Here is a 22,968-nt window from a genome sequence, read left to right as displayed (position 1 = left end):
TGAGACTTCACAGAAAGGCCTTTGCCAGGGCCAGGCCTCCATAGCCACTCCCACCCATGCAACCTGCAGAAGGTCCCTGTACCGCTCACCCCTGGACCCCCATCTATAAAAGCAGAGACAATTTCCTGCCTGCTGGTTCTGCTGCTATGATGCCGGGGTCAGCCAGTCCTGTGACCTGTAGCGACAGAGTCGGTGGTAGGCAAGTGCCGGGGGCAGCAGCTGAGTGAGGAGTCCCAGGGAGCAGCTTGACTCAGATGTAGTGCCGTGTGAGTGTGGCGATCTGCACACCCCACCCTACCTCATGGCTATGTCTTCCTCTGAAAAGCAGGGACATGTCTCCCTTCTCCCCTCCCCCTCCTTTGGAAGAGGGAGGGCTGTGGCAGGCTGCAGTCTCACATGGCCTGGTGAGCACCACAGCCCCCATGGCAACAGGAGGCTGGGATCCACTTGTGAAAAGAGTGAGTGCAAAGGGTCTCCCTCTTACCATCACGACAGTGTACGCTCACTCCACAATGAGAGAGAGAAACAGAATGCTAATGACAGCCGCTGAGAACCCCGGGTTGGGATAGGGGATTAGGGTGTGAACAGCAGGGTGGGGACTCAATAAGGTCAGCAGTTTGGGGAGGGAGCCAGCAGACGGAAGAGCTCTCTCTCGCTGTCTCTCCTTTTACTCTTTCTGTAACTCTGCTTTCAAACAAATAAATACATCTTTTAAAAAGAGATTAAAAAGATACCTTCATCCCTTAATAGAGCAGCTAGAATTGGCACTCAACTGAATGAGTCAATAAGTAAATGCAGTTGTGAGTTTTCAGCTGTTGCCACTACCTATAAAGCTTCCTACATTTGTGACTTTGTATCTGGCCTAGCCTGTCTTTGCATGTTTTTTTTTAAAGATTTATTTTTATTATTTTTTTCATTGGAAAGGCGGATATACAGAGAGGAGAGACAGAGAGGAAGATCTTCCATCCGATGATTCACTCCCCAAGTGAGCGCAACGGACGATACTATGCCGATCCGAAGCCAGGAGCCTCTTCCGGGTCTCCCACGCGGGTGCAGGTTCCCAAAGCTTTGGGCTGTCCTCGACTGCTTTCCCAGGCCACAAGCAGGGAGCTGGAAGGGAAGCGGGGCTACCGGGATTAGAACCGGCGCCCATATGGGATCCTGGGCGTGCAAGGCGAGGACCTTTAACCACTTGTGCCACCGCGCCGGGCCCCTGTCTTTGCATGTTATAGGTAAAGTTCTTTGGTTTTTATTAAGGGCTAAAATGTTTTTGTTCAATTAGGTTTTGGGGGGTAGACTTATGTGCTTGGGGAGTAAGGTGGTGATTTCAGTGTCTCTGGGGACTAGACCATCTAAGGTGCAGGAATCAAGAGGGGACTGTGTATGTGCAGGGGCATTCAGCATCATCCAATTGAATTATTTAAGTTTTGGAGTACTAGAAAATAAGTTTGGATCCAAATATTTTGGCATGAAAACAAAGAGGGACAAACATGAACATACAGAGCTTTTTCTCTTTTTTCAAACACAGAGCACATGCTTTTCCTGAGTATTCAGAACAAGACACCAGTTTAGGAAGTGCTAGATCCAGAGGTAAGAGGGATGCTGGGTCAGCAGGGGGACTAGGTCAGTGGGGTCAGTGGGCAGGGGGGCTGCGGGTCAGCAGGGGGGCCGGGTCAGCAGAGGAAAGCTGGGAGATGGTGGCTCGATCCAGCTCTCCCTGCTGGCTCCCTTCCTTGTCTGTATCATCAGGAAGCTGGACAGAAGGAAGGGGCCTGGGCTTGAACTTGGGCACTGGGATGTGGGTTGGGGTATCCACCAAGCATCCCCAGCTTCCTTTCTAAAGCTGGTTAGGGATGGTGTCCTGCCTCTCAAGGAGCAGAGGGCATCCCCTTGTAGGACCCAAGGACATGTGTGCTGTGATGGGCACATGTTTGCAGGGTGCGTCCTCTGTGGGGACCTGGGCTGCCTTCAGTGCATTGAGCCAAGAGGGGCCAACCCAGCCCCGCCTAATGTGTGTGTTTGCTTCACCACTCTCTGGCAGTGTGCTCATTTCAGCCTTATCTTGGCTGAGAAGATAAGGAGAGAACCAAAGCATATGGGGTTTGTTGGCACACGGGGGCCCAGCTAGGCATGCTGCCACAGACATGTGAACCCAGGATCCAGACAACTCCAGTTAAAGCTGTGGAGTCAGACCCCCTCCTTCCCTTCCACCTGCTGGCCTCCAAGAATGGCCAGGCCTGGAAGCCACACGAGCTTGGCATTTGCAAGTCTGCCGGCCCAGCGACCCTCTGACCTGGGCACAGACCCTCTCCTCCTGGTTCCCATGCCCCTCTGTTTGAAATTGTGCAAGCTGGAAATCATCCAGATTTTTCTATTTCTTTCTTTCTTTCTCCCTTTCTTTCTTTCTTTCTTTCTTTCTTTCTTTCTTTCTTTCTTTCTTTCTTTCTTTCTTTCTTTCTTTCTTTCTTTCTCTCTTTCTTTCTTTCTTCCATCTCTCTCTTTTTAAGTACAAAAGAATCTTCTGGACTTGGTGACTTGAAGTGGCTTTCCCTGAGTCCACAGCCATATCAGATTCTGACCCTTTATGAAGGTAGCATGTTTCCTTCTTCTGGGACTTGGATCACCCCAGGAGGCTGTGCAGGGGCTGTGTCCACCCTGGATAGGACCCAGAGACAGGCACCCAGCTGGCGTTGGAAGTGGAGCTGGGCCTTGAGACGGCAAGGGATGCGGGTGTCCCAGGGAGCGTCCTACCTGCTGTGCCAGACACCTGCCTCAAGGATTGCTACTCTTCACCTCATTTTCAAATCAGATCCATACTTCCCTCTCTGCAGGAAAACCAACCAACCAAGCTCAATTCGCTCAGCCCAGTGGCCTGCTCATTGTCCTCTGAGGTGCCCCCTCCCACTGGTCAGCCTTTCCTGTCCCCTGACCACTGAGCAGGCTCCCATCTCTTTGTTCCCAATCACCCTTAGTATTTTTTTTTTTTTTTACTTGACAGGCTGGTTTATTCCCCAACAATGCCTAGCACAGACAGGACTGGGATGGGCTACAGGTGGAAGCTGGGAATTCAGCCCAGGCTTTCAAGTGGGCACAGGGACCCAGGGACACACTGTGGATCCACTGCTGTGTGCCAGAGTGTGCACTGGCAGGAAGCTGGGAATTCAGCCCAGGCTTTCAAGTGGGCACAGGGACCCAGGGACACACTGTGGAACCACTGCTGTGTGCCAGAGTGTGCACTGGCAGGAAGCTGGGAACCCAGCGCAGGCTCCTGAGTGGGCACAGGGACCCAGGGACACACTGTGGAACCACTGCTGTGTGCCAGAGTGTGCACTGGCAGGAAGCTGGGAAGGGAGGACATGAGCACCCAACCCCAGGGTCCTGATCATTAAGATACCAACCGGAGAGCTGGCTGACTGCACGCCTTGGTATGTGCTCACTAGTCCCATTCCTCATAAATGATACATGGGGCGTTAGAGAAGCCAGGAGGCCTGTGCAGCTCTGCTCAGATTCATGTCACTGAACTGGCGTCCCAAGAGAGCTCATTTGCTACACTGAGGCTCCGACTTGAAGAAATGGCCATCCTGTGAACCCATGGTCCACCATGGCAGCCAACACAATGCACATATGACCACCGTGCTCCTGGGAAGGGATGTTTTATTCAACATGAATTCTGAATTTAAACAGCCACATATGACCAGTGATGGTCACCACAGTTGGCCTAGTTTTGGAAAACCAGGCAATTCCAGGAAACTTGAGTGACAAGTGATTTTCTGAGGCAGCATCAGTGTCATGGACTCACTTTGGCTGTCTGGACGCCCAGGACAGATGTGTCTGTGTGTGCAGAACCAGTGTGTCTCGATGCATCATTTGTAGGTAACGGAAAAATGCTCTGCAGGGATAGCGTTGTAAGACACCATTGGTTGTCAGGCACACTCCCATGTCAGGGATTCTGAAGTGTCGGGCAAAATCGGTCTGAGTCAATGGAAAATCGTATTTCTGCTATTTTGGTGATTTTCAGTTGTCAATTTTTTTCTACCAGCTTTCATCATGATGTAGGTTACTATTACCATGGAGAGTTAAGACTGAGCAGGGTCCTTTCCGGTTCAGCTTAATTTTTTATTATTATTATTTATTTTTAATTGAAAGGGTTAGAGAGAGAGAGAGAAACATCTGCTGGTTCACACCCCCAAATGGCTTCAGTGCCTAGAGCTGAGCCGGTCTGAAGCTGGAAGCCAGCTGAGTGTGTGTCAGGCTGAAGCTAGGAACCCGGAGCCATGAGCTTCTTCCAGGTCTCTCATGTGAGTCCAAGGGCCCAAGCATTTGGGCCATCTGCTGCTATCCCAGACCATAAGCAGGGTACTGGATTGGAAGTGGAGCATCCGGGACATTAGTAGGCACGTGTATGGGGTGGTAATGCCACAGGGTGGGGGATTAGCCCACCCCGTGCCAGCCCCAGCTTTAAAAATTAAAGTCAACACACCTGGCAGGATTCAAGTACCAACCCAGAGTATGGGCGGGCTGTTAGTGGAATGATCTGGATGGCCCCTGTTACTACTGTACATGTGGTTGTTGGCACCTCCTCTCATTTATAACCTCAAAGACTTTTTTGTTCCTTTGTTCCTTTTTTTGTATGTGCACACCTGCTGAGTGCCTGCCAACACAAACACGGGTGCCATGAGCCAGCCTGCGTGTGTGTTCTTCCTTGCCACCCTGGGCTGTCGTCATCGCTGCAGCTCTTCCCATCAACCTCTGCTACCGTGCAGCTGAGCGGATCTCATGTTGACCCCCCCCCCCTTCTCCAGTGTTTATCTCTCCCTCTGTGATCCCCGTTGCTGGGATGAGGAACAGGGCTGGCTGCTACCACCAGCTGCACCTGCACCTCCGAAGTGATGTCAGCCAAGAGGCGTGTGCTTTCCTGGGTCGAGCAGGAGGCTCTGATCCATCCTGCTTTGTACACAGGGAAGGCCCTGGGCTCTGACTGTGACCCACCGGCCACCAATTAATGGGTAATTTCAATCTAACACAACTGCCTTGATCCTGAAATTCACGCCACCTTCTTTAAGGCCTTGGAGTTTAATGAAATTACATGCACATGTGGGAGATTTTAAACCTACCTGAGCTTGTGAATTCCAGCTGCCTTGAGCTGTGTACATTTTGGTGTTTTCAGATTCCTGCTCATCAGACTGATTGTGTCATCCAAGCATGATGAGTGTAGCTTTTGGCATGGGCACCTATGGCTGGCAGCAGGGAGCCCGCATGAGGAAGGCACCCCCCACCCACTGCAGCCAGCGAAATTAGCCTCTGGATGTGGAGAAGTACTATCCAAGAGAAGACGGCGGGACAAGGACCAATTGCCATGGCAGCGGAGGGAGTCCATAGCCCCCTGTTCCCAGGGTGGAATGGGAGAAGCGGCAGGAAGCTGTGTCCACATTGCCCCTTGGTACGCCCACTCGTTTTTCTGGAGCACAGGGGAAGGGGCTGCCGCTGCTTTGCATCAGCGAGCCCGTGATTCGTGCCCTAGCCTGGCATGCAGGGCGATGCCGCTTCCAGGACTTCAGCACACACTAGCGCAGACCAGGCTCATCTTGCAACCACACAGGTGCGCGTCATAAATGGTCGGGTTTCTTAGCACCATGAGAGGCACCTGGTTCTAGGAGAGCCCGAGGACGCACAAGGTGTGGGCGAGGCCAAGCTCCAAGGACCACACCGTAGCGTCAGGAGGCGACTCTACAGGAGAGGATAGCCCGGACCGGGTCCCCCGAGCGACCGCCTGTGCACCAGGTAAGTCGTTGGAACCGGACTGGGGCTTCACCACGAATCTCGCAACCTTTTCCCAGGTCTCTCGGTCCCGCGTCGCTGGCTTCAGTTCTTGGGCTGTGCCTCGGGCCCAGGCTGGGTGGGCGCACGGAGGCATGACGTCTTCTGTCCGCGCGTTCAGGGGCACAGGGAGGTGTGGGCTGCCCTGGGACAGTAGTGCAGGCCACTTTGGACTCGGAGCCTCCCTCCAGCGCGAGTCCTGGCCCTGAGCTGGGTTCCCGTGTGCTGGCTGCAGACTGGGTTCCTGTAGCCTCCTCCCCAGATGGAACCCTTCAGACTAACCCACCGCTCGCCCTCCCGTGCGCTCCCTCACCCTACACTCCTACGTCCAGGCCCAGCTTGGTGGGGGCGAGGTTTGCCAGTTCCAAGGCCCCAGTGCTCTGCTGTGTCAGCCAGTTCTCAGGAAAGGCTGTGTGCTCAGCAAGCCCAGTGACAGCCGGGACCCCCGGGAGGGCAGCGGTGGTCCGGTCCCTTCGCACTTCTCTTTCTTGAAGGTTTATTTCAAAGGCAGAATGAGAGAAAAGGAGAGAGACCGAGTGACGTCTTTGTGGGCTTGATCATGCTCCGGGGCCCTTTCTGGACCTGGCTCCTGGGTGGGGCGCCTGGCTCCTGGGTGGGGCTCCTGGCTCCTGGGTGGGGCTCCTGGGTGGGGTGCCTGGCTCCTGGTTCCTGGATGGGGCTCCTGGCTCCTGGGTGGGGCTCCTGGCTCCGGGGTGGGGCTCCTGGCTCCGGGGTGGGGCTCCTGGCTCCTGGGTGGGGCTCCTGGCTCCTGGATGGGGCTCCTGGCTCTTGGGTGGGGCTCCTGGCTCCTGGGTGAGCTCCTGGCTCCTGGGTGGGGCTCCTGGCTCCTGGATGGGGCTCCTGGCTCCTGGATGGGGCTCCTGGCTCCTGGGTGAGCTCCTGGCTCCTAGGTGGGGCACCTGGCTCCTGCGTGGGGCGCCTGGCTCCTGGGTGGGGCTCCTGCCTCCTGGGTAGGGCGCCTGGCCCCTTCCTGGCTGCTGCAGGTATCTGTACAGTGAACTTTTCATAGCAGCTCTCTTGCTATTTTTCAGATAAAATGAAACAAAAAAGCTAAAAAAATTTTAAGTCAGAAGATCCAAGTGCTTGCCTACCAAAGGGAGATGGGGTGGGGGACAGGGAAGAATGTTCTGGAATCGTTCCCTGCCTAATGACCTCTGGTGACGAGGCATCTGATTTCATGATGAAATAGCTGATTGGACTAAGACAGGGGTTGCTGGGATTGAGACGTTCTCTATGGTATGGTGTAACTCATGATGTGTGCCATGCAAATAACAGCGTCCGTAACTGGCACAGGCATGCCCTGGATCTCGGCTGGGACTTGGACCAGAGCTGGTTAAGTGTTGCCAAATTCAGCCGTCGTCTCCGTTGTGGGTCTTGGTGTGGCTTGATGCATACCTGAGTGTGAATATTGCAAGTTGATTGCCCTGTGAAGCTTGTTCTGTGCAAACTGGGTCTTGGTGTGAGGTTTTATCCAAGTCCCCTTGAGTGGCACGTTGCTGCCCAGTGTGTGAAATGATGAGGTGACAACAGCATTAAGATGGGGCTGCCAAATCCACGGCAAACAAGGCTGCCTTCTGGTCAGGAGGTAATACATGGCAGTGAATGGTCTAGATGCTGGTGGGAGGGGGAAGACCAAAGGTAAGGTGCAGAGGCGGGTGGCTGAGAAAGGCATGCTCTTCAGACAGCTCGTAGAGCTGGAATTTCAAAACCAGCAATCGTCAGGGGAACAAAGGTAGAAATACAGTCGTGTCAAATGAGGACACATCAGCATTTGATTAGGGCCAGGTGGTGTTTCTTCACGACAGAAGGGCGTATAGAATGAGATGGGGTGAGCTGCGCAGGAGCCTAAAGGGCTGACTTGCAGGAGGTGAGAAAGGGAACTGGGAATGTAGCCCTCCCAGCCCTCTGGGTTCTCCGTCAGTCACTGGCCAGTCTTCTTCATGCCAATCCAAACCTTGTGAAGCCCAGCTGGCAGCCGCCCAGTGACCAGTTATTTGTTTCTTGGCTCTGCATTCCCTCCTGGGGTGCCTGACGTCACTGCTCGGTGTGGGTGGGTCAGCCCGCCCCCGCTGTGTTCAGAGCTGTAGCTTCAGATTCTGTGCGTTGAGTCCACTGTGATTTGGGGCAAGCATTGGGTGCCCCTCGTTTTCAGTTCCCCTGGAGCCACACAAGGTTGGCGAGTTAGCTTCCTTACAAATCTTCAGGGTCACCAACACCCAAAGAGTCGTCAGAATATTACCTATCACTGGCTTTGTTGACTTCTGAGTATTTGTAGGAGCCTGGGCTTTTGGTGTGCATGTCAGACCCCATTCACAGCTCTGCGGAAATACCTCCTCTCTGAGGGTCTCCAAGCTCTCCCATGAGCTAGTTCTTTGCTTCAAAACCAAGTTAAGGGACCCCTCCCTGCCAGTGTCACCGCAACACTCAAGCTTCAGACATACACGGCACTGTAATTACCCGCTTGGAGATGCTGTTTGGAAATTGTTTGTCATCTGATGCAAACTCCTTGCTATTCCCCTGGATATCAGCCGATGCAGGTGCCTGGTTTCAGGCCTGGCACCCAGTCAGGAGTCAGTCAGGCTCTTGCAGGCACACTGTAGAAATCTGTCAGGCTCTTGCAGGCACACTGTAGAAATCAGTCAGGCTCTTGCAGGCACACTGTAGAAATCTGTCAGGCTCTTGCAGGCACACTGTAGAAATCTGTCAGGAAGTGAGTAGTAAGACAAACTCGATCATCTGCAAAGAAGCAGTGTGCTCTTGCAGCACCTCATGTGCCCACACAGCACTGTGGGCCCGGCATGCCACCTCCTGGTGCACATGGCTGGCATCTGCGTGGAGGACAACTGGTTAATGTGGCTCTTCTGGTTCTACAGGTTCAAGTGTTCTGTGAGTGATGGGTGGATCCATCCTGTGGGCTTTTCCCCATTCAGAGTGAGTGTTGGAGTACAGGTGGTGCTAGGGAACCCACTGTTTATGTGTGTCTGAGTGCAGGGCCTCTGGCTGTGAGCCCCTGCCCATGACTCCTGGGGGACGTGCTGGCTCGTCCCTTCTCTGAGTGCAATTTCCACCATCTTCATCTGTCTGCTTCTATGTGGCCAGACTGAGTGTGAGGCCTCTGGCTTGTTTATTATTCTTTCTATTGTTTGTGGTCTTGACATAGAAGCAACAAGTGGGTGTGATGAATGTGAAGGCAGCTGAGTAGAGTGGGGAGAAGTCCCTGTTGGCTGGAGGCAGGACTCGCCCAACCTTTGCAGTTCTTATCCAAAGTCAGGTCACACCAAGAGCACTCAGTCTAAACAAGGAACTAAGGCAGGTGCCAGGTGCTTGGCCTCCAGGTCGGAGTGTGCCGTGACTCTGCCCTTGGTGAGTTTCTTCACATCACTGACAAACATGACAGCCAGCGTTAGCTGATGGTCACCTGCGCTGATGGTATGCTGAGAGATTATTAGGAGGGGACACGTTCAAGTAAACCACATACACAGGGGCCTTTCCTCATGATGCAGTTGTTTTCTGGGAAAGAAATCAATTATCAGAATTACTTTGGTTTTTAATTGGAAAGGGAGATTTACAGAGAGGGAGAGACAGGAATCTCTTCTGTCCGTTGGTTCACTCCCCAACAACCAGTTGCTGCAACAGCCAGAGCTGAGCCAATCCAAAGCCAGGAGCCAGGAGCTTCTTCTGGATCTCCCACGTGGGTGCAGGGTCCCAAGCCTTCGGGCTGTCCTTGACTGCTTTCTAAGGCCACAAGCAGGGAGCTGGACAGGAAGTGGAACAGATGGGAAGTGGAGCAGCCAGGACACAAACCAGTGCCCATAAGGAATCCCAGGGACATTCAAGGTGAGGATGCTAGCCAGAATGCTACCATGCTGAGCCCAGAATTACACATTTTGAAAGCATTACTGATGACCACACTTCCATATACAGCAAATGTACTGGTTTTATGCTATTCAGGCTAGAAAGGAAGGTCGATTGTGAAGATGGTATGTCAGGTTGACACGTTCATGGCAGTAGATCTGGACTTTTCAAGTCGTTTCTTTTTAAACCACAACAAAATATGAGTATTGACAATCTAAAGTAACTTTCTCAAGTGCAGGGAGTGTTGGGGAACTAGCTGTGCTGCTGTTGTGGTGTGTTCTCAGCACCAAGTGTGTGTGGTGGACGCAGGGCTCCTTGCACAGGCAGCTCCTTGCGGAGACAGAAGGTGGGGAATGACAGGCCGGGTGCTGTTTTGTTCTTTGGATTCAGGGTTGTCCTCACCCTGTTCTCCTGTTACACGTACACAAACTCACACACATACATACACATACACTCACAGACTCACACACACACTCACGGACTCACACACATACATACACACACACTCACGGACTCACACACATACACACACACTCACGGACTCACACACATGGACACACACACACTCATGGACACACACACTCACGGACTCACACACATACATACACACACTCACGGACTCACACACATACACACACACGGACTCACACACACTCACGGACACACACACTCACGGACTCACACACACACTCACCCTTGGCGTCCACCTTCCCTCGGCTGGACTTGGGCTGCAGCAGCCCCCAGAGAACTTTGACACGTCTCCCAGAGAGGGTGAGGCTGCCCTGGTTCTGTCACTGTGACAAAGGGACCAGCATGTGACCTGTACCCCACTGGCAAGGTTTGGATTCCCTGCATCTGCTGGGCACTGATGCAGTAGCAGGGCTGAGTTCTTAAACTTGGGGCTTAAATCCTGGACTTGTATTTGGTCCACAGTGGGAGGTACTTACAACCTCAGGGATAAACCATTCCCAGTGCCTCATCCAAGCATCCCTGTGCACAGAGCATGGCTCACAGAAGTGGCATGTGTGCTGTACCTGCTCACACTTTGCACCAACTTGGCCGCCACTTAAATGCTCTGCTGCAGTGTTCTGGGATTGATTCTCTGTGGGAGACCGTGTTCCCCTCTGGCGTCTCTCCCCAAACACCTTCTACTCGGCACTGGCATGGCTGCCATTCAGGGTGTTTTTAAAACATTTGAGAAGCAGAGAAATAGAACAAGAGGAGGAAAGAGAGATCTCTCTGCTGGCTCATTGCTGAAGTGGCTACAACGCCTGGGGCTGGGCCAGGACAAAAACCAGGAGCCTGGAGTTCTGTCTGGGATTCTCCTGGGGATGCCAGGACTCGGGGACTTCAGTCATCCTCTGCTGATTTCCCAGACACACTAGCATGCAGCTGAATGGGAAGTAGAACAGCTGGGACTTGAACTGGTGCCCAAATGGAATGCCCACACTGCAGGTAACAGCTTAAGCTGTTGTGCCACCTCAGAGTTGTAAAATGGAGCAAATGGCAGCTGCACATTTCATTACCAGTGTGATGTCAGCATGCCCAGGGCCCTGACGAGTTTCCTGGGGGGGATGAGGTGTCACTGTGCCTCAGGAGGCCGGTGTTGAGCCTGCTGCTCAGAGAGCAGGCTGTGTGTGAGCACTTGCCACTGTGTGGCATCAGTTCGGAACCGGGTAAGTCTTGGCTGTGAACTCTGCTGCATATACTGTTTCCGTGGAGGCTGAATTTTTTGATTGAGTCTGTCTCTGTGTATCCCTGGCCCCCAGCTGCAGTGAGGGGAGCTTGGGCAGCATGGGTCTGGCGTCTCCCGTCTCCGGACCAGCGGGATGGAAAGCCTGAGCCTGCCTATTGCTGGGCCTTAGCCCCCAACATCCCATAGAAGCTGCTGGATCAGAAGCCCAGCTCTAGACGGGCCTGGCTTGCCCAGCTGGCCAAGTGCAGTGTGGACCTGCACAGAGGGCCAAGGCCGTGTGGCTTCCAGGCCATGGGAGGACCTCACAATGTTGAAGGACAGTTTGCTTTGTACAGAGACTTTTCTTTTTTAAGATTTATTTATTTTTATTGGAAAGGTGGATATTCAGAGAGGAGAGACAGAGAGGAAGATCTTCCATCCGATGTTTCACTTTCCAAGCGGTTGCAGTGGCTGGAGCTGCGCCAATCCAAAGCCAGGAACCAGGAGCTTCCTCCTGGTCCCCCACGTGGGTGCAGGGTCCCAAAGCTTTGGGTCATCCTCGACTGCTTTCCCAGGCCACAGGCAGGGAGCTGGATGGGAAGTAGGGCCACCGGGATTAGAACCAGCATCCATATGGGATCCCAGCACGTTCAAGGAGAGGACTTTAGACACTTTAGAAACATCTGCCAGAAGCATGGTGTCACTCTGTGCTAAAAACAGTATTACAAAAGTAAATTTGAGCCAGGTTTAATTACTAACTGTAAGGAATAAGAAAATAGAAGATTTTATAGGCTCTTTTAGAAATAGTGACAGGCAAGTCCCCCAAAACAAAGATAGGGAATCCAAGAAACTATGAAAGACAAATGTGCTTGACTTTTGAGATTGACAGTGTTAATAGTCAAATAAAAATACCAAGAAAATGAGTGAAATGCACAGATGGCATGATGCTTGCAGTGTCTGTGCAGAGGGGGACGGCCATCTAAAATGCACACACAGCTTCAACAGGCCTGGCCTCGCAGGACTGGGCACCTGCAGCTGAAGTGTCACCCCTCCGAGCAGAGCAGTGACGCAGGTGCTATGCAGACCGCCCCAGGACACCCATGGTAACTGAAGTTGGGCATTCACGCTGAGTGGCCTGCCTGACACTGCCCGCTGGAGGGCAGGCTGGTTTCCCTCTCTCCCATGGCTGAGGGCCGTGAGGCTCCAGGTCCAGGACTTGGGTCTCTGTAGACCTATCCTTCCTGCCTCCCCCCTCAACCCTGTGGAGAACCTTGGAGATTTGCTTAGTGGTAGGTGAGTTCAGTGGTTTGAGCTCCGCCTTGCAGTGGCTTATGGGAGCTGACACCCCTGCGCCTGGGTGGAAGCACTATGTGGAAGCAGCAGCCTCTAGCAGCTACACCTCACACCCGCCCTGTGCCCGTGGCCCTCCGGGCTGCCGGTCTTGGCTCTGACCCTGGGGCTCTGGCTGAGATATTCACTGCTGCTGTCCTCCATGCCCACCCTCCTTCCTCTTGGGCGTCACTGTCCCAGCCCCAGTCCAGTGTCGTCCTCTTCTCTGTCCACTTTGGGCCTCTTAGCCATTTCTTCCAAGGATTATTAACCAGTCCAATTCCTTTCTGGCAGCCACTTCTCATGGGCTTTATAAAGAGCTGGTTCAGGATGTGGAGTTCAACGTGGGCCATGAACCTGCTGCCAGGACTGCTCCCAGGCCCATTGGCCAGCAGGCAGTGTAGCTGTTGCCCTCAGTGTAGCAGATGGCTACATTGGTAAACTGGGTAGTGCTGGAGCCAGCTTTACTCCCGCAAAGCCCTTTGGGCCAGTGACGGCAGTGGGCATGCCAAGTGCTCCATGATGAGCGTGAGCAGGTGAAAGGGGTCAGGTGGCCCAGCAGGTGGCTTGGGGAAGGGGAATGAAGGACAGCAACTTCCCTCCCCCAACTAGGAAGAAGAAATGTGCATTTTCCTTGTCTTCAGGATATGTAGTATTAGCTCAACTATTTTAGGCAAAATGGTAAATAAAGCTTGAAAATGTTAAGCTCTTGACAGTGGTGGAGTTGTGGTTTTCTCATTCCCTTATAGTTTTCACATTTTCCAAATTTATTCCAAAGCGTGCGTAATGGGAGCATTGTATTAGGTCATGTGCCTCAAGGTGGTAGCACTCGCAGCCTGCTGGAGTGACATGCTTGTGAGTCGGCATGGGAGCTCCACAGGGGGGTGCAGCTGGCACCTGCTGGCCTCAGCGTCCACTTCTCAGGCTCTCGGAGATTGTCGACAAGCCCTGGAAGCCCTCGCAGGCTTCAAAAACGTTCATGAAAACTACATAAACTTTTTTTTTTTTTGCAGGAAAATGAACCTTTAATCCCACTGTTTTGTGAAGTTTTTGATGTGTCTTTGTTTTTGTTATAAAAACACAGATGTATAACTGATAATGTTGGTAAATTGGGAGTTGTAACTTCTTTTTTGTTTTGTTTTTATTTGAAAGGCACATTTAGAGAGAGAGGGGTCTTGGATCTGCTGGTTCACTCCCCAGCTGGCCTCAGAGGCTGGAACTGAACTGGTCTAAAGCCAGGAGCTTGGGGCTTCTCTTGGATCACCCCGTGGGTGCAGGGGCCTGAGGACTGGGTCATGTTCTGCTTTCCTGGGTGCATTCGCAGGCAGCAGGACATAAACTGGCACTCCTGTGGGATGCCAGTGCCGCAGCAAGGCTGTGTTTAAGAGCAGTGGCCCCAAGGGCTGCAGCTTTTACACCTTCACGTTCAGACTTTCTCAGTGACTCTAGGCATTTGATGCTGGTCAGTCAGCTGGGTTTCGTTCCTCCCATCCCATCTGTGCACTTGCTGCAGCCTGTTCTCTGCCTCGCTTGCTGACTTGGTCACCCTGGGAAGGTGACCAAGGCAAGAATTCTCAGATCAAGAGTCTCCCCCTAGTGTTGGTGCATGTGAAGGTGGCGGTCCTGGCTTCTGGCTCTGAGTGGCTCTGGGTTCTGTCTGGTGCCTGTGGTGTGACGGTTGGAGCCAACGTTCAGCCGGGTAATTCCACGGCAGTATCCACAGGGACTCGCCTGCTACGTTGAGAGCCCATGTGGACTCAGGGTGGCCTGGGCACAGTCACTTGGCCACTTTTCTTTGAATTCCTTGGTCTTAAGGTGCCCCACTTGGCATCAGTCTGGATGAGCAGGGTTGACCCGAGCTCCGTGGGGTAGGTAAGGGCACTAGTCCCTTGACAAGGGCCCTGCCTGCCGTCGTATTTTCAGTTCCCACGCCCCTTTGCGGCAGCTCCTGCTCTCAGACTCTGCCCATCTCTCTATGCGGCTTCTGCCTGTGCCCTGGGCTTTCCGGCTCCACGGTGAGGCCTCACCCTGCCTGCCCCAGGGGTGGGTGAGTCTGTGTTGCCCTGGCTGCTGGCTGTCTCCTGGCAGTGCCAACTTGGTGGGCTGATGGACTGCCTGTGCCGCTGTTCATGGAAAGACAGTGTTTGGGTTTGTGGAGAATTCCCCATATAAGATATTTTCTCCAAGGCAGTGGTGCCAGAGGGAGAATTGTAAGAAGTGAAGCCAGATGGGGGCTGTAATTCAAAATACGTTTATTTTATGTAAACTTAGTATTGGGACCAAATCTTTCATCATCTGGATATGCAATCGCAAAATAACACAAGGGGTGCATGCTGGTCAAGTGGGGGGCTCTTTGGGGCCAGGGTCTATTGCTTCCCATGGGACCTGCTGGGCTAGAAGTTCTGGGGGCTGTGCTCCATCCCCTAGTCTCCCTGGAATTTCCCATGTGCTGCCTTTCCCGAGAGGCAGGAGGACACGCCTGGAGCTCTGTGTGGCTGAGCAGTGCATTCAGGGAGTGAAGGGTCCTGTTCATGTCCCTGGGCTGGTTAGAGCTAGCTCTGAGGGGTGGCCAATCGCAAGCTGTTCACATCTGGGTCGGTATCCCAGGCAGGAGCTCATTAGCTTCGAATCCTATTGTTTCAGATGTGTGGAACAGACTCTGTTGGCTAAGACCTTTACACTGTCTGCAAGCTTGGGTTCTGAGGGAAGGAAGAATGCCAGCCCCCCAGAAGCCAGCAGAGGGAAGTAGCCATGCTGCAGTCTTCACCACTGACAGGTGGCAGGTGCCCTTGGGGTGCGGTGGGTGCTTGGCCTTGGAAGCCCAGCTCATATCCTGTCTCCTTGGGGCAGGCTCGGCATCTGACTGTGGCTCATGACCCCTGTGTCCCGGCAGCATCCCCTCAGGCTGCTGTCACTGCCAAACTGTGCTGTTGGGAGTAGAACCGGCTGCTCCTAGGCTGGTCTCAGTCCCTGCAGGAACAGTGTTCTGGGAGCCCGTGGGCTCGCCCCCACAGCCGCTCAGCGCCCCACAGCCGCTCAGCGCCCCACAGCCGCTCAGCGCCCCACAGCCGCTCAGCGCCCCACAGCCGCTCAGCGCCCCACAGCCGCTCAGCGCCCCACAGCCGCTCAGCGCCCCACAGCCGCTCAGCGCCCCACAGCCGCTCAGCGCCCCACAGCCGCTCAGCGCCCCACAGCCGCTCAGCGCCCCACAGCCGCTCAGCGCCCCACAGCCGCTCAGCGCCCCACAGCCGCTCAGCGCCCCACAGCTACATTCACTCTTGTTCCTAGCTTCTGGTTTCAGCCCAGCTTAGCCCTGGTGATCAAGGGCATTTGGCAAGTGAACCAGTGAATGGAGATGCCTCTCTAGCACTCTACCTCCCAGATGTTTAAATCTTTTTTTTTTATTTCTTTATTTTTGACAATCTTCACATAGTTAATTAAGGCACAAAGGTTCAAGGGCTACAGGAAAGTGGGTCACCGGGTTTGCTCCAGACGTGGGCTCCACAGGGCAGGCTGTGTTGGCCTCGCCTTGGCTTTGCTCCCACACAGCACAGGGTCCCCTGGCAGTGGTGAAGTTTCCAAAGCATCCCAAAGCTAACCTGCTTCCCTTAGGATAGACTCATGTATCTTGTTGGTGGAGACAGGTGGCAGTCAGGGCGAGGGGCACAGGCACTAGGAGCTCCCCTCCGAGATGGGCTGACGCACACGGTGTCCCTGTGGTCAGCTGCTTTATATCTAGGAGTGAAGTGCTCAGAAAGTCACAGGGCAGTAACAAATGTGGGGAGCACGCTCGGTAATGAAGTATTCCTTTAGTAGATAACTGGGAGGGAAAAGCTCTAGTGTCAGACAAGTCACTGTCTTATTAAAACAAGGAAATTAAAGTTTAATGGCACCAGAGGGAAAATAGCAGAAATGATTGTCTCGTCACGTGTTATTAACCATAATAAAACAAATAGGAGAATGGAGGTGGGGTAGGAGCTGGGCTGTCCCTGACCTCAGGAGGCCTTGAGGGACTCCTTCAGTTTCCATTTTGGCTCTTTGGGGGCTGTTAGATAACACCCCCTGTGTGCTGGAGGCTTTGAGATTCCAATGGTCATAAAATGCGCCTCACAGGGCTCTCATCTCAAGCCTTGGAGCTGGTTTACATTGTTTGTGGAGACAAAAAATGAGCTTTTGCCTCTCTTTGGGATTCATTTTCAGAAATGAGCCTTGGAAATGAGTTTTCCTGAGACACATTTATATACAATGGCAGGCTAATCTCTTACACACATCACTGTATGCAGTAACGGTGTGAGAATACTGACATGGACCAGGCTGTGGACAGCAGGCAGTTGGCCTGGGGATGGGGTGATTTCAATGGAAAGCCAGGGGGCAGCATACTAGGAGGCCACCTGATGGCTACTAATGATACAAGCAAACACTTCTGCGACCTAATGGTTACTAAGTTTGTATGTGCGGCCATCTCTGAAGCAAAACTTCAAATAAGGAAGGTTTGTGCTTAGGCCAATGCTGCCTTTGGGTGGGGGCACTCACTGTGTTGCTCCTCAGGAATAAAAGTCAGCTCTGAGCTTCACGATTGGCAGGTTATCCATACCTCTTATTGGATGGGTGGATGGGTAGGTGGGTGGGTGAGTGGGCTGAAAATGGTCGAATGAGTGGTGGACCAATGGACCAACGGATAGATGGACAAGTGGGTGGTTGGCTGGGTAAATGACGGTGCGCTGATGAGTGGACGATTCATTCACTGGGACACGGAAGGAGTTTGTTTTGGGAGTGCTCTCCTCAGGGCTGAGGTGCTAAGAGGGCAGTTGTAGGGATCAGTAGGAGGTGATTTCTGACAGAATGGACTAATAATGCATGGTGCTGCTGGACTCCTCCTGCTGTCCGGGGCTTGGGGAGGCATAGCTGAGTAGTTGGACTTTGGGCTCAGTCCCACGGGGTCATCTCTGCAGCATCTGTCTCATATCAGCTCCCGCCTGACTGCATGGTATGTCCCTGTGACTGGGGTTCCAGACTAGCTGAGGAGTGAGCTGTGGATGCAGCTGTCTGGTGACCAGGTGGAGTTCCCTGTCGCCTCCTGCCTGTCCCTTCTGTGGGAAGCCCAGCCTCAGCCTGTGGTCACAGTGGATTCCCTGCTTTTCCCCAAGGCAGCAGGCTTGCTCTCAGCATCGCGCTCAGTGCCAGCTCTTCTGCTCTGGCAGCAATGTATCTCCCCAGAAGTCCGAGGGGCTTTCCCTGCAGTCCCTTTAGGTTTCTGCTCAGTGTCGTGTCTGATCGGCAGTGGCATTACACTTCTCATCATTGGCATTCCCTGCTGAATGGGAAGTTGCAGCCTTCATCCCAGACAGCCACATCAGAAAACCCAGATTCATCCAGAATCTGCTCTCCTTGTCCACTGCCCATGCATCTGGGTTCGAAGGATTTGCTTGAGAAATGGCCTTCAATCCACTGGTTTCTCTGTTTCTATGTCTGCCGCTCCACCCATTCTTACTGAATTCTGATGCCAGAATTGGGGATCTCCAAAAAGTTCTAACAGTTACATTCTATGAAACAAACTATCCATGAATTTCACATTGTGTTTCTGCAAGAGAATAAACATATTTTAATATTTTAAAAAGATTTTTATGTATTTTTACAAAGTCAGATACACAGAGAAGAGGAGAGACAGAGAGGAAGATCTTCCATCCGATGATTCACTCCCCAAGTGACCACAACGGCCGATGCTATGCCGATCTGAAGCCGGGAACCAGGAACTTCCTCCAGGTCTCCCACATGGGTGCAGGGTCCCAAGGCTTTGGGCCGTCCTTGACTGCTTTCCCGGGCCACAGGCAGGGAGCTGGATGGGAAGTGGAGCAGCTGGAACACGAAGCAGGATGTACAACTCTGCATGTGGAGGATTAGTCCCCTTAACCTGATTTTCAAAGAACTTTTTCAGACATCCTTATATTTTCTTTCTTTTTAAAGATTTATCTATTTGAAAGGCAGAGCTACAGAGAAGGGGAAGGAGAACACTTTGCTGTTTTATTCCCCAAATGGCACAATGGTTGGGACTGGGTGAAGCCGAGAGCTAGGAACTCCGTGTGGGTCTCCTACATGGGTGCAAGGACCAAGGACTCGGGCCATCTTCTGCTGCTTTCCCAGGAGCGTTAGCAGGGAGCTGGATCAGAGGTAAAGCAGTTGGAACATGAACTAGAACCCATATGGGATGCTGATGTTGAATGCAGCAACTTAGCCGCTTTGTCACAGTGCCAACCCTGTCTTGCTGCATTCTAGTTCAGATTCCCTATTAAAATATGGCTTTATGCATGTCACTCCAGGACATGAAGATCTTCAATGTCTCCCTGTCAACCTCAGGTAAAACTCAAATGGTCCCCCAACCTAATAGCTCTGTCACTGACACAGCAAGTGAACCAGTTAGAATAATGCCTCCTGCACCTGCCTTGGGGCTCAATCCCCCCTGACAACTGTGGGTGTGTCAGGTTACACAGTGAGGGAGAGGAAGGCTGCCAGTAAGCCAGGCTTTAAATAAGGGCATTGTCCTGCAGTAACCGTAGACGGGCTTGATGCAAGAGTCCACAAGAGAAGAGTATCGTGGCCAGAGAGGCTTTGCGAGATGGACAAGGCCAGCTGGCTTTGAAGACAGAGTGGGGAGGGCCACAAGCCAACGGTGTCACAGCTGCCAGAGCTGGAGAAGCCCAGGCAGCAGGGTCCTGGCGACACAACGGGATCTTAGCAGAGTGGGGTCATGGTGACCTGGGAGCTGCAGGGCTTCCTGATAACGTGCCTGAGGTGGGGAAGCCACCAGGATTTGGCTGGCTGATGCAGCTGCAATAAAACCACAGTGCAGGGGTGTGTCTGGGCTGCCTCTTCAGGCTTCATTTTTAGAGGAAGATATACTATGTGAACATTTGAAAAAATAGATCTAACTATGTGTTTGCAAGAGTTACAGCCAAAGGTCTGTTTTTTTAGTTGTACCTCTGTTTATTATTATCATTTATGATACAGTTCCATAGGCCCTGGGACCTCCTTTACCTTCTCCCTAACTCCCTCCCCATCACCAGGTTCCCCTATATCATTACTGTAGTATGGGTCTTCATACACAATCATATGTCCATCATTGCAGGCATGGACAATGGCAGAGAATCCAGCATCCTAAGGTCAAGATACAGTAAACCGTCTCATTGGGAGTTCATCTTTGTCTGGAAGTAGAGATGCATACTGCATTGTATCTTCATGTCTGGATATGATAGTCTCCATTACACAGTTACTATACATTCCCTTAAAAGCCAAAATATAAAATCAACAACAGGAAGAGAAATAAATTCACAATGCCATGAAGTTAAACAACATGCTACTGAATGACTAATGTGTCACTGAAGAAATGAAAAAAAAATCAAGAATCTTCTTGAGGAAAATGAATGCTACTGTATTATCTGAGTCATTGGAGAATTTAATCAGAAGAAAGTGTTTTAAAGAGGTGAAACTAACAAAACACATCAAAATCCATGAGATACAGTTTCCACTGATCTTTGTTGGTGAAATATGTCTCCTGTAGGCAACAAATAAGTGGGTTTTGTGTTTTTAATTCAGTCTACTAATCTATGATGCTTGGTTCATGAGTTTAAGCCATTTATATTCAGGGTTAATTTGAATGCATGGTAATTTGGTCCTGCCATTTTAGCAATGAGTTGTTCATTGTTTAGTTTTGTTAATTTACTGGGATCATCTTCACATTTGTCTTTGGTTTTGGTGGGTGCTATTCTTTTACTCTGTTAAGAGAACATCTTTAAGTATCATTTGTAGTGTGGGTTTGAAAGAGGCATGTTCTTTTAACTTTTCTTTACTATGGAAGTTTTATTTCATTTTCAAACACAAAGGAAAGCTTTGTCGGGCTGACAGTATTTTGCTTTTAGAATCTGGAATATGTCGTTCCATTCTCTTCTGGCCTGTAGAGTTTCCTGTGAGAGGTCTCCTGTGAGTTTAATTGACATTCCTTTAAATGTCAGTTGATTTTTCTTTCACCTGCTTATTTAAAGATCTTTTCCTTATGTTCAATTGAAGAGAGCTTGGTTATCATGTGTCATGGTGAAGACCACTTTTGATCAACCCTTTTGGGAGTTCTGTGCCCCTCCTGGATGTTGTTTTTCAGTTCTTTCTCTAGATAGGGAAGTTTTCCTTATTTCATTGAATACACCTTTAATCCTAGTTTCTCTTTCTGCATCTTTTGGGATTCCCATAACTCTTATATTTGGCCTTTTAATAGTGTCTTCCAATTCTTGGATACTTTCTTCAGCCTGATCCAGTTCTGCTTCTAGCTTTTTGTTTGTTTTCCCCTGGTGACAGTAAGTATCTTCCAATTCTGAGATTATTTCTTCTGCCTCCTTCATTCTATTTTGGAGACTCTCTACTGTACTTTTAGTTTGTTCCACTCTATCCTTCACTTCTGATATATCAGCTTTTATTTGATTCATTTCCTGTGTGACATATTCCTTAATTTCCTTGAATGCCTGCTTTACACGCTTCTTGTTGTTTTTAAGAAGTTTTATAACAAGTGTTTGGAATTCTGTATCCTCCATTTTCTTGATGTCTTGCTCAGGTAACTCTAAGTTTGGCAAAGGGCTTTTTTCCTTTGCAGGGGAGTCTTCAGTAATATTCATCGTGCCTCTGTCTCTTCTTTTGCTCTTGATCATTGTACTTCTATTTAACAGATTCTTCTCCTTGGGGCAGGTTTCTAAGCTCTGTCACCCACAGGTCTACAGTTCGATTTTACTTATTGCATTTGGTACATGGCTCTTTGTTTGCAGTCACTTGTGCCATTCCCTCCAACAAGTTCCAGGTCTGGGTTCTTAGATTCCCACCATGGTCTTCGTAGCCCCTGCTCCTGGCTCACCAGTCTCTACCTCCTGTGATACCATGCTGAGGCTGCACCATTGTCTGTGCAACCTTTCTTCCACGTCTGCTTGGAGCAGTTCCAGATTAGGGAGACACCAGATGTCCTATATAGCTAGGTTGTTGGTGGTGCTGATCTTGGTGGAACTTGTTGGCTGTTAGGTCTGAAAGCCACATGGACCCATTTTGACCCATATGGTGCCAATGTCATATGATTTTCCTGTGGGACCAGTGCAATGCACTGAGTTCAGCAAGAACTCACTGAGCTCAGTGCATGCACAGCTCACTGTTGTCCCTGCAGCCTTAAATTCTTTGCCACACTGTACAAAATGGTGCCTGAAGTGCCACTACTAGAGTTCTTGGTCTGCTGGCTGTCAGGTCTGAGGGCTACCCGAACCTATCTTGGGTAGAACCTGTAGGATGCCATGTCATTGCAATTCACTGAGCCAGAAATGATGTCACTCCCAGCTCAGAGCATGCACAGTACTTCTCTAGCCCTTGCCTCCTTAAACAAAATGGTGCCTGATACGGCTTTAGGGGGTGGACTGGGCTGTGCAATCTACCTTGTTCCCACACTGCCCGTCTGGGAACTGCCGCTCTGTCTCTGCTCCTGGTCAAATCAAACAAACCAACTGGATGGGCAGTTCTTTGTCTGGGTTCACCTCCTGAGCTCCCGGTAGACGTCCTTTCCCTCCTGGTTGCTGGCTGCCAGTGGAGTTTAGATTGTGGCTTGCTGAATGCTGCTGGGGTGTCAATCACGGCAATACCACACTGTTGTTTTCACTGCTTCCCCGTGTCTGTCAGTGTCCAGGTGCCCCTCTGCTGTTGTTCTGTCCTCTCCTATTTCCTGGAATGTGCCCTCTCTGCTTCACACATTTGCTAATATATCTCCATATGTTTAAACATGTTCTTACCCTATTTCGGCATCTTGATTTTCTCTTGTCAGAGGTCTTTCATATGCTGGTTCACTCCCCAGATGGCTACAATGGCCAGAGCTGGGCCGGGCTGAAGCCAGGGGTAGGAGCTTCATCTGGGTCTCTCTTGGGTGCAGGGACCCCAACACTGGGGCTATCCTCTGCTCTTCCCAGGCCCTTATCAGGGAGCTAGAAGGAAGTGGAGCAGCTGGAACACAAACCCACACTGCAGATAACCACCTGAGCTAACAAGCTTTGAAGGCTGTTGTTTTGATGAAATACAATGTCTACACATCTGCCCTGTCCCTTAGGATGTTGGCCCTGAGTTAGAGCACTTGCTGCAGCCACTCTGCCCTCCAGGTCTTGTCATTTCCAAACAGAACCCTCAGTCTATCCTGTGGTTGGGGCTGTACAGAACAACCCAGATCTTACCTGTGAAGTCCTGTTCACCCTGGAAGGCCAGCCTCA

General features: G+C 51.5%; 1 long non-coding RNA gene across 2 annotated transcripts in view; it reads left to right on the top strand.

Annotated features, from left to right (window-relative positions):
- The window catches only part of LOC121155512, a 65,429-nt gene that overhangs the window by 26,853 nt on the left and 15,608 nt on the right, over window positions 1-22,968 (top strand). The window lies entirely within an intron of this gene.

The sequence above is a fragment of the Ochotona curzoniae genome, unplaced genomic scaffold (assembly GCF_017591425.1).
Source record: "Ochotona curzoniae isolate NIBS_2020 unplaced genomic scaffold, NIBS_Ocur_1.0 contig_2927, whole genome shotgun sequence".
Lineage (NCBI taxonomy): Eukaryota > Metazoa > Chordata > Mammalia > Lagomorpha > Ochotonidae > Ochotona > Ochotona curzoniae.
The sequence above is the reverse complement of the archived record's forward strand: the minus strand, read 5'-3'. Positions and strand labels throughout refer to the sequence as shown.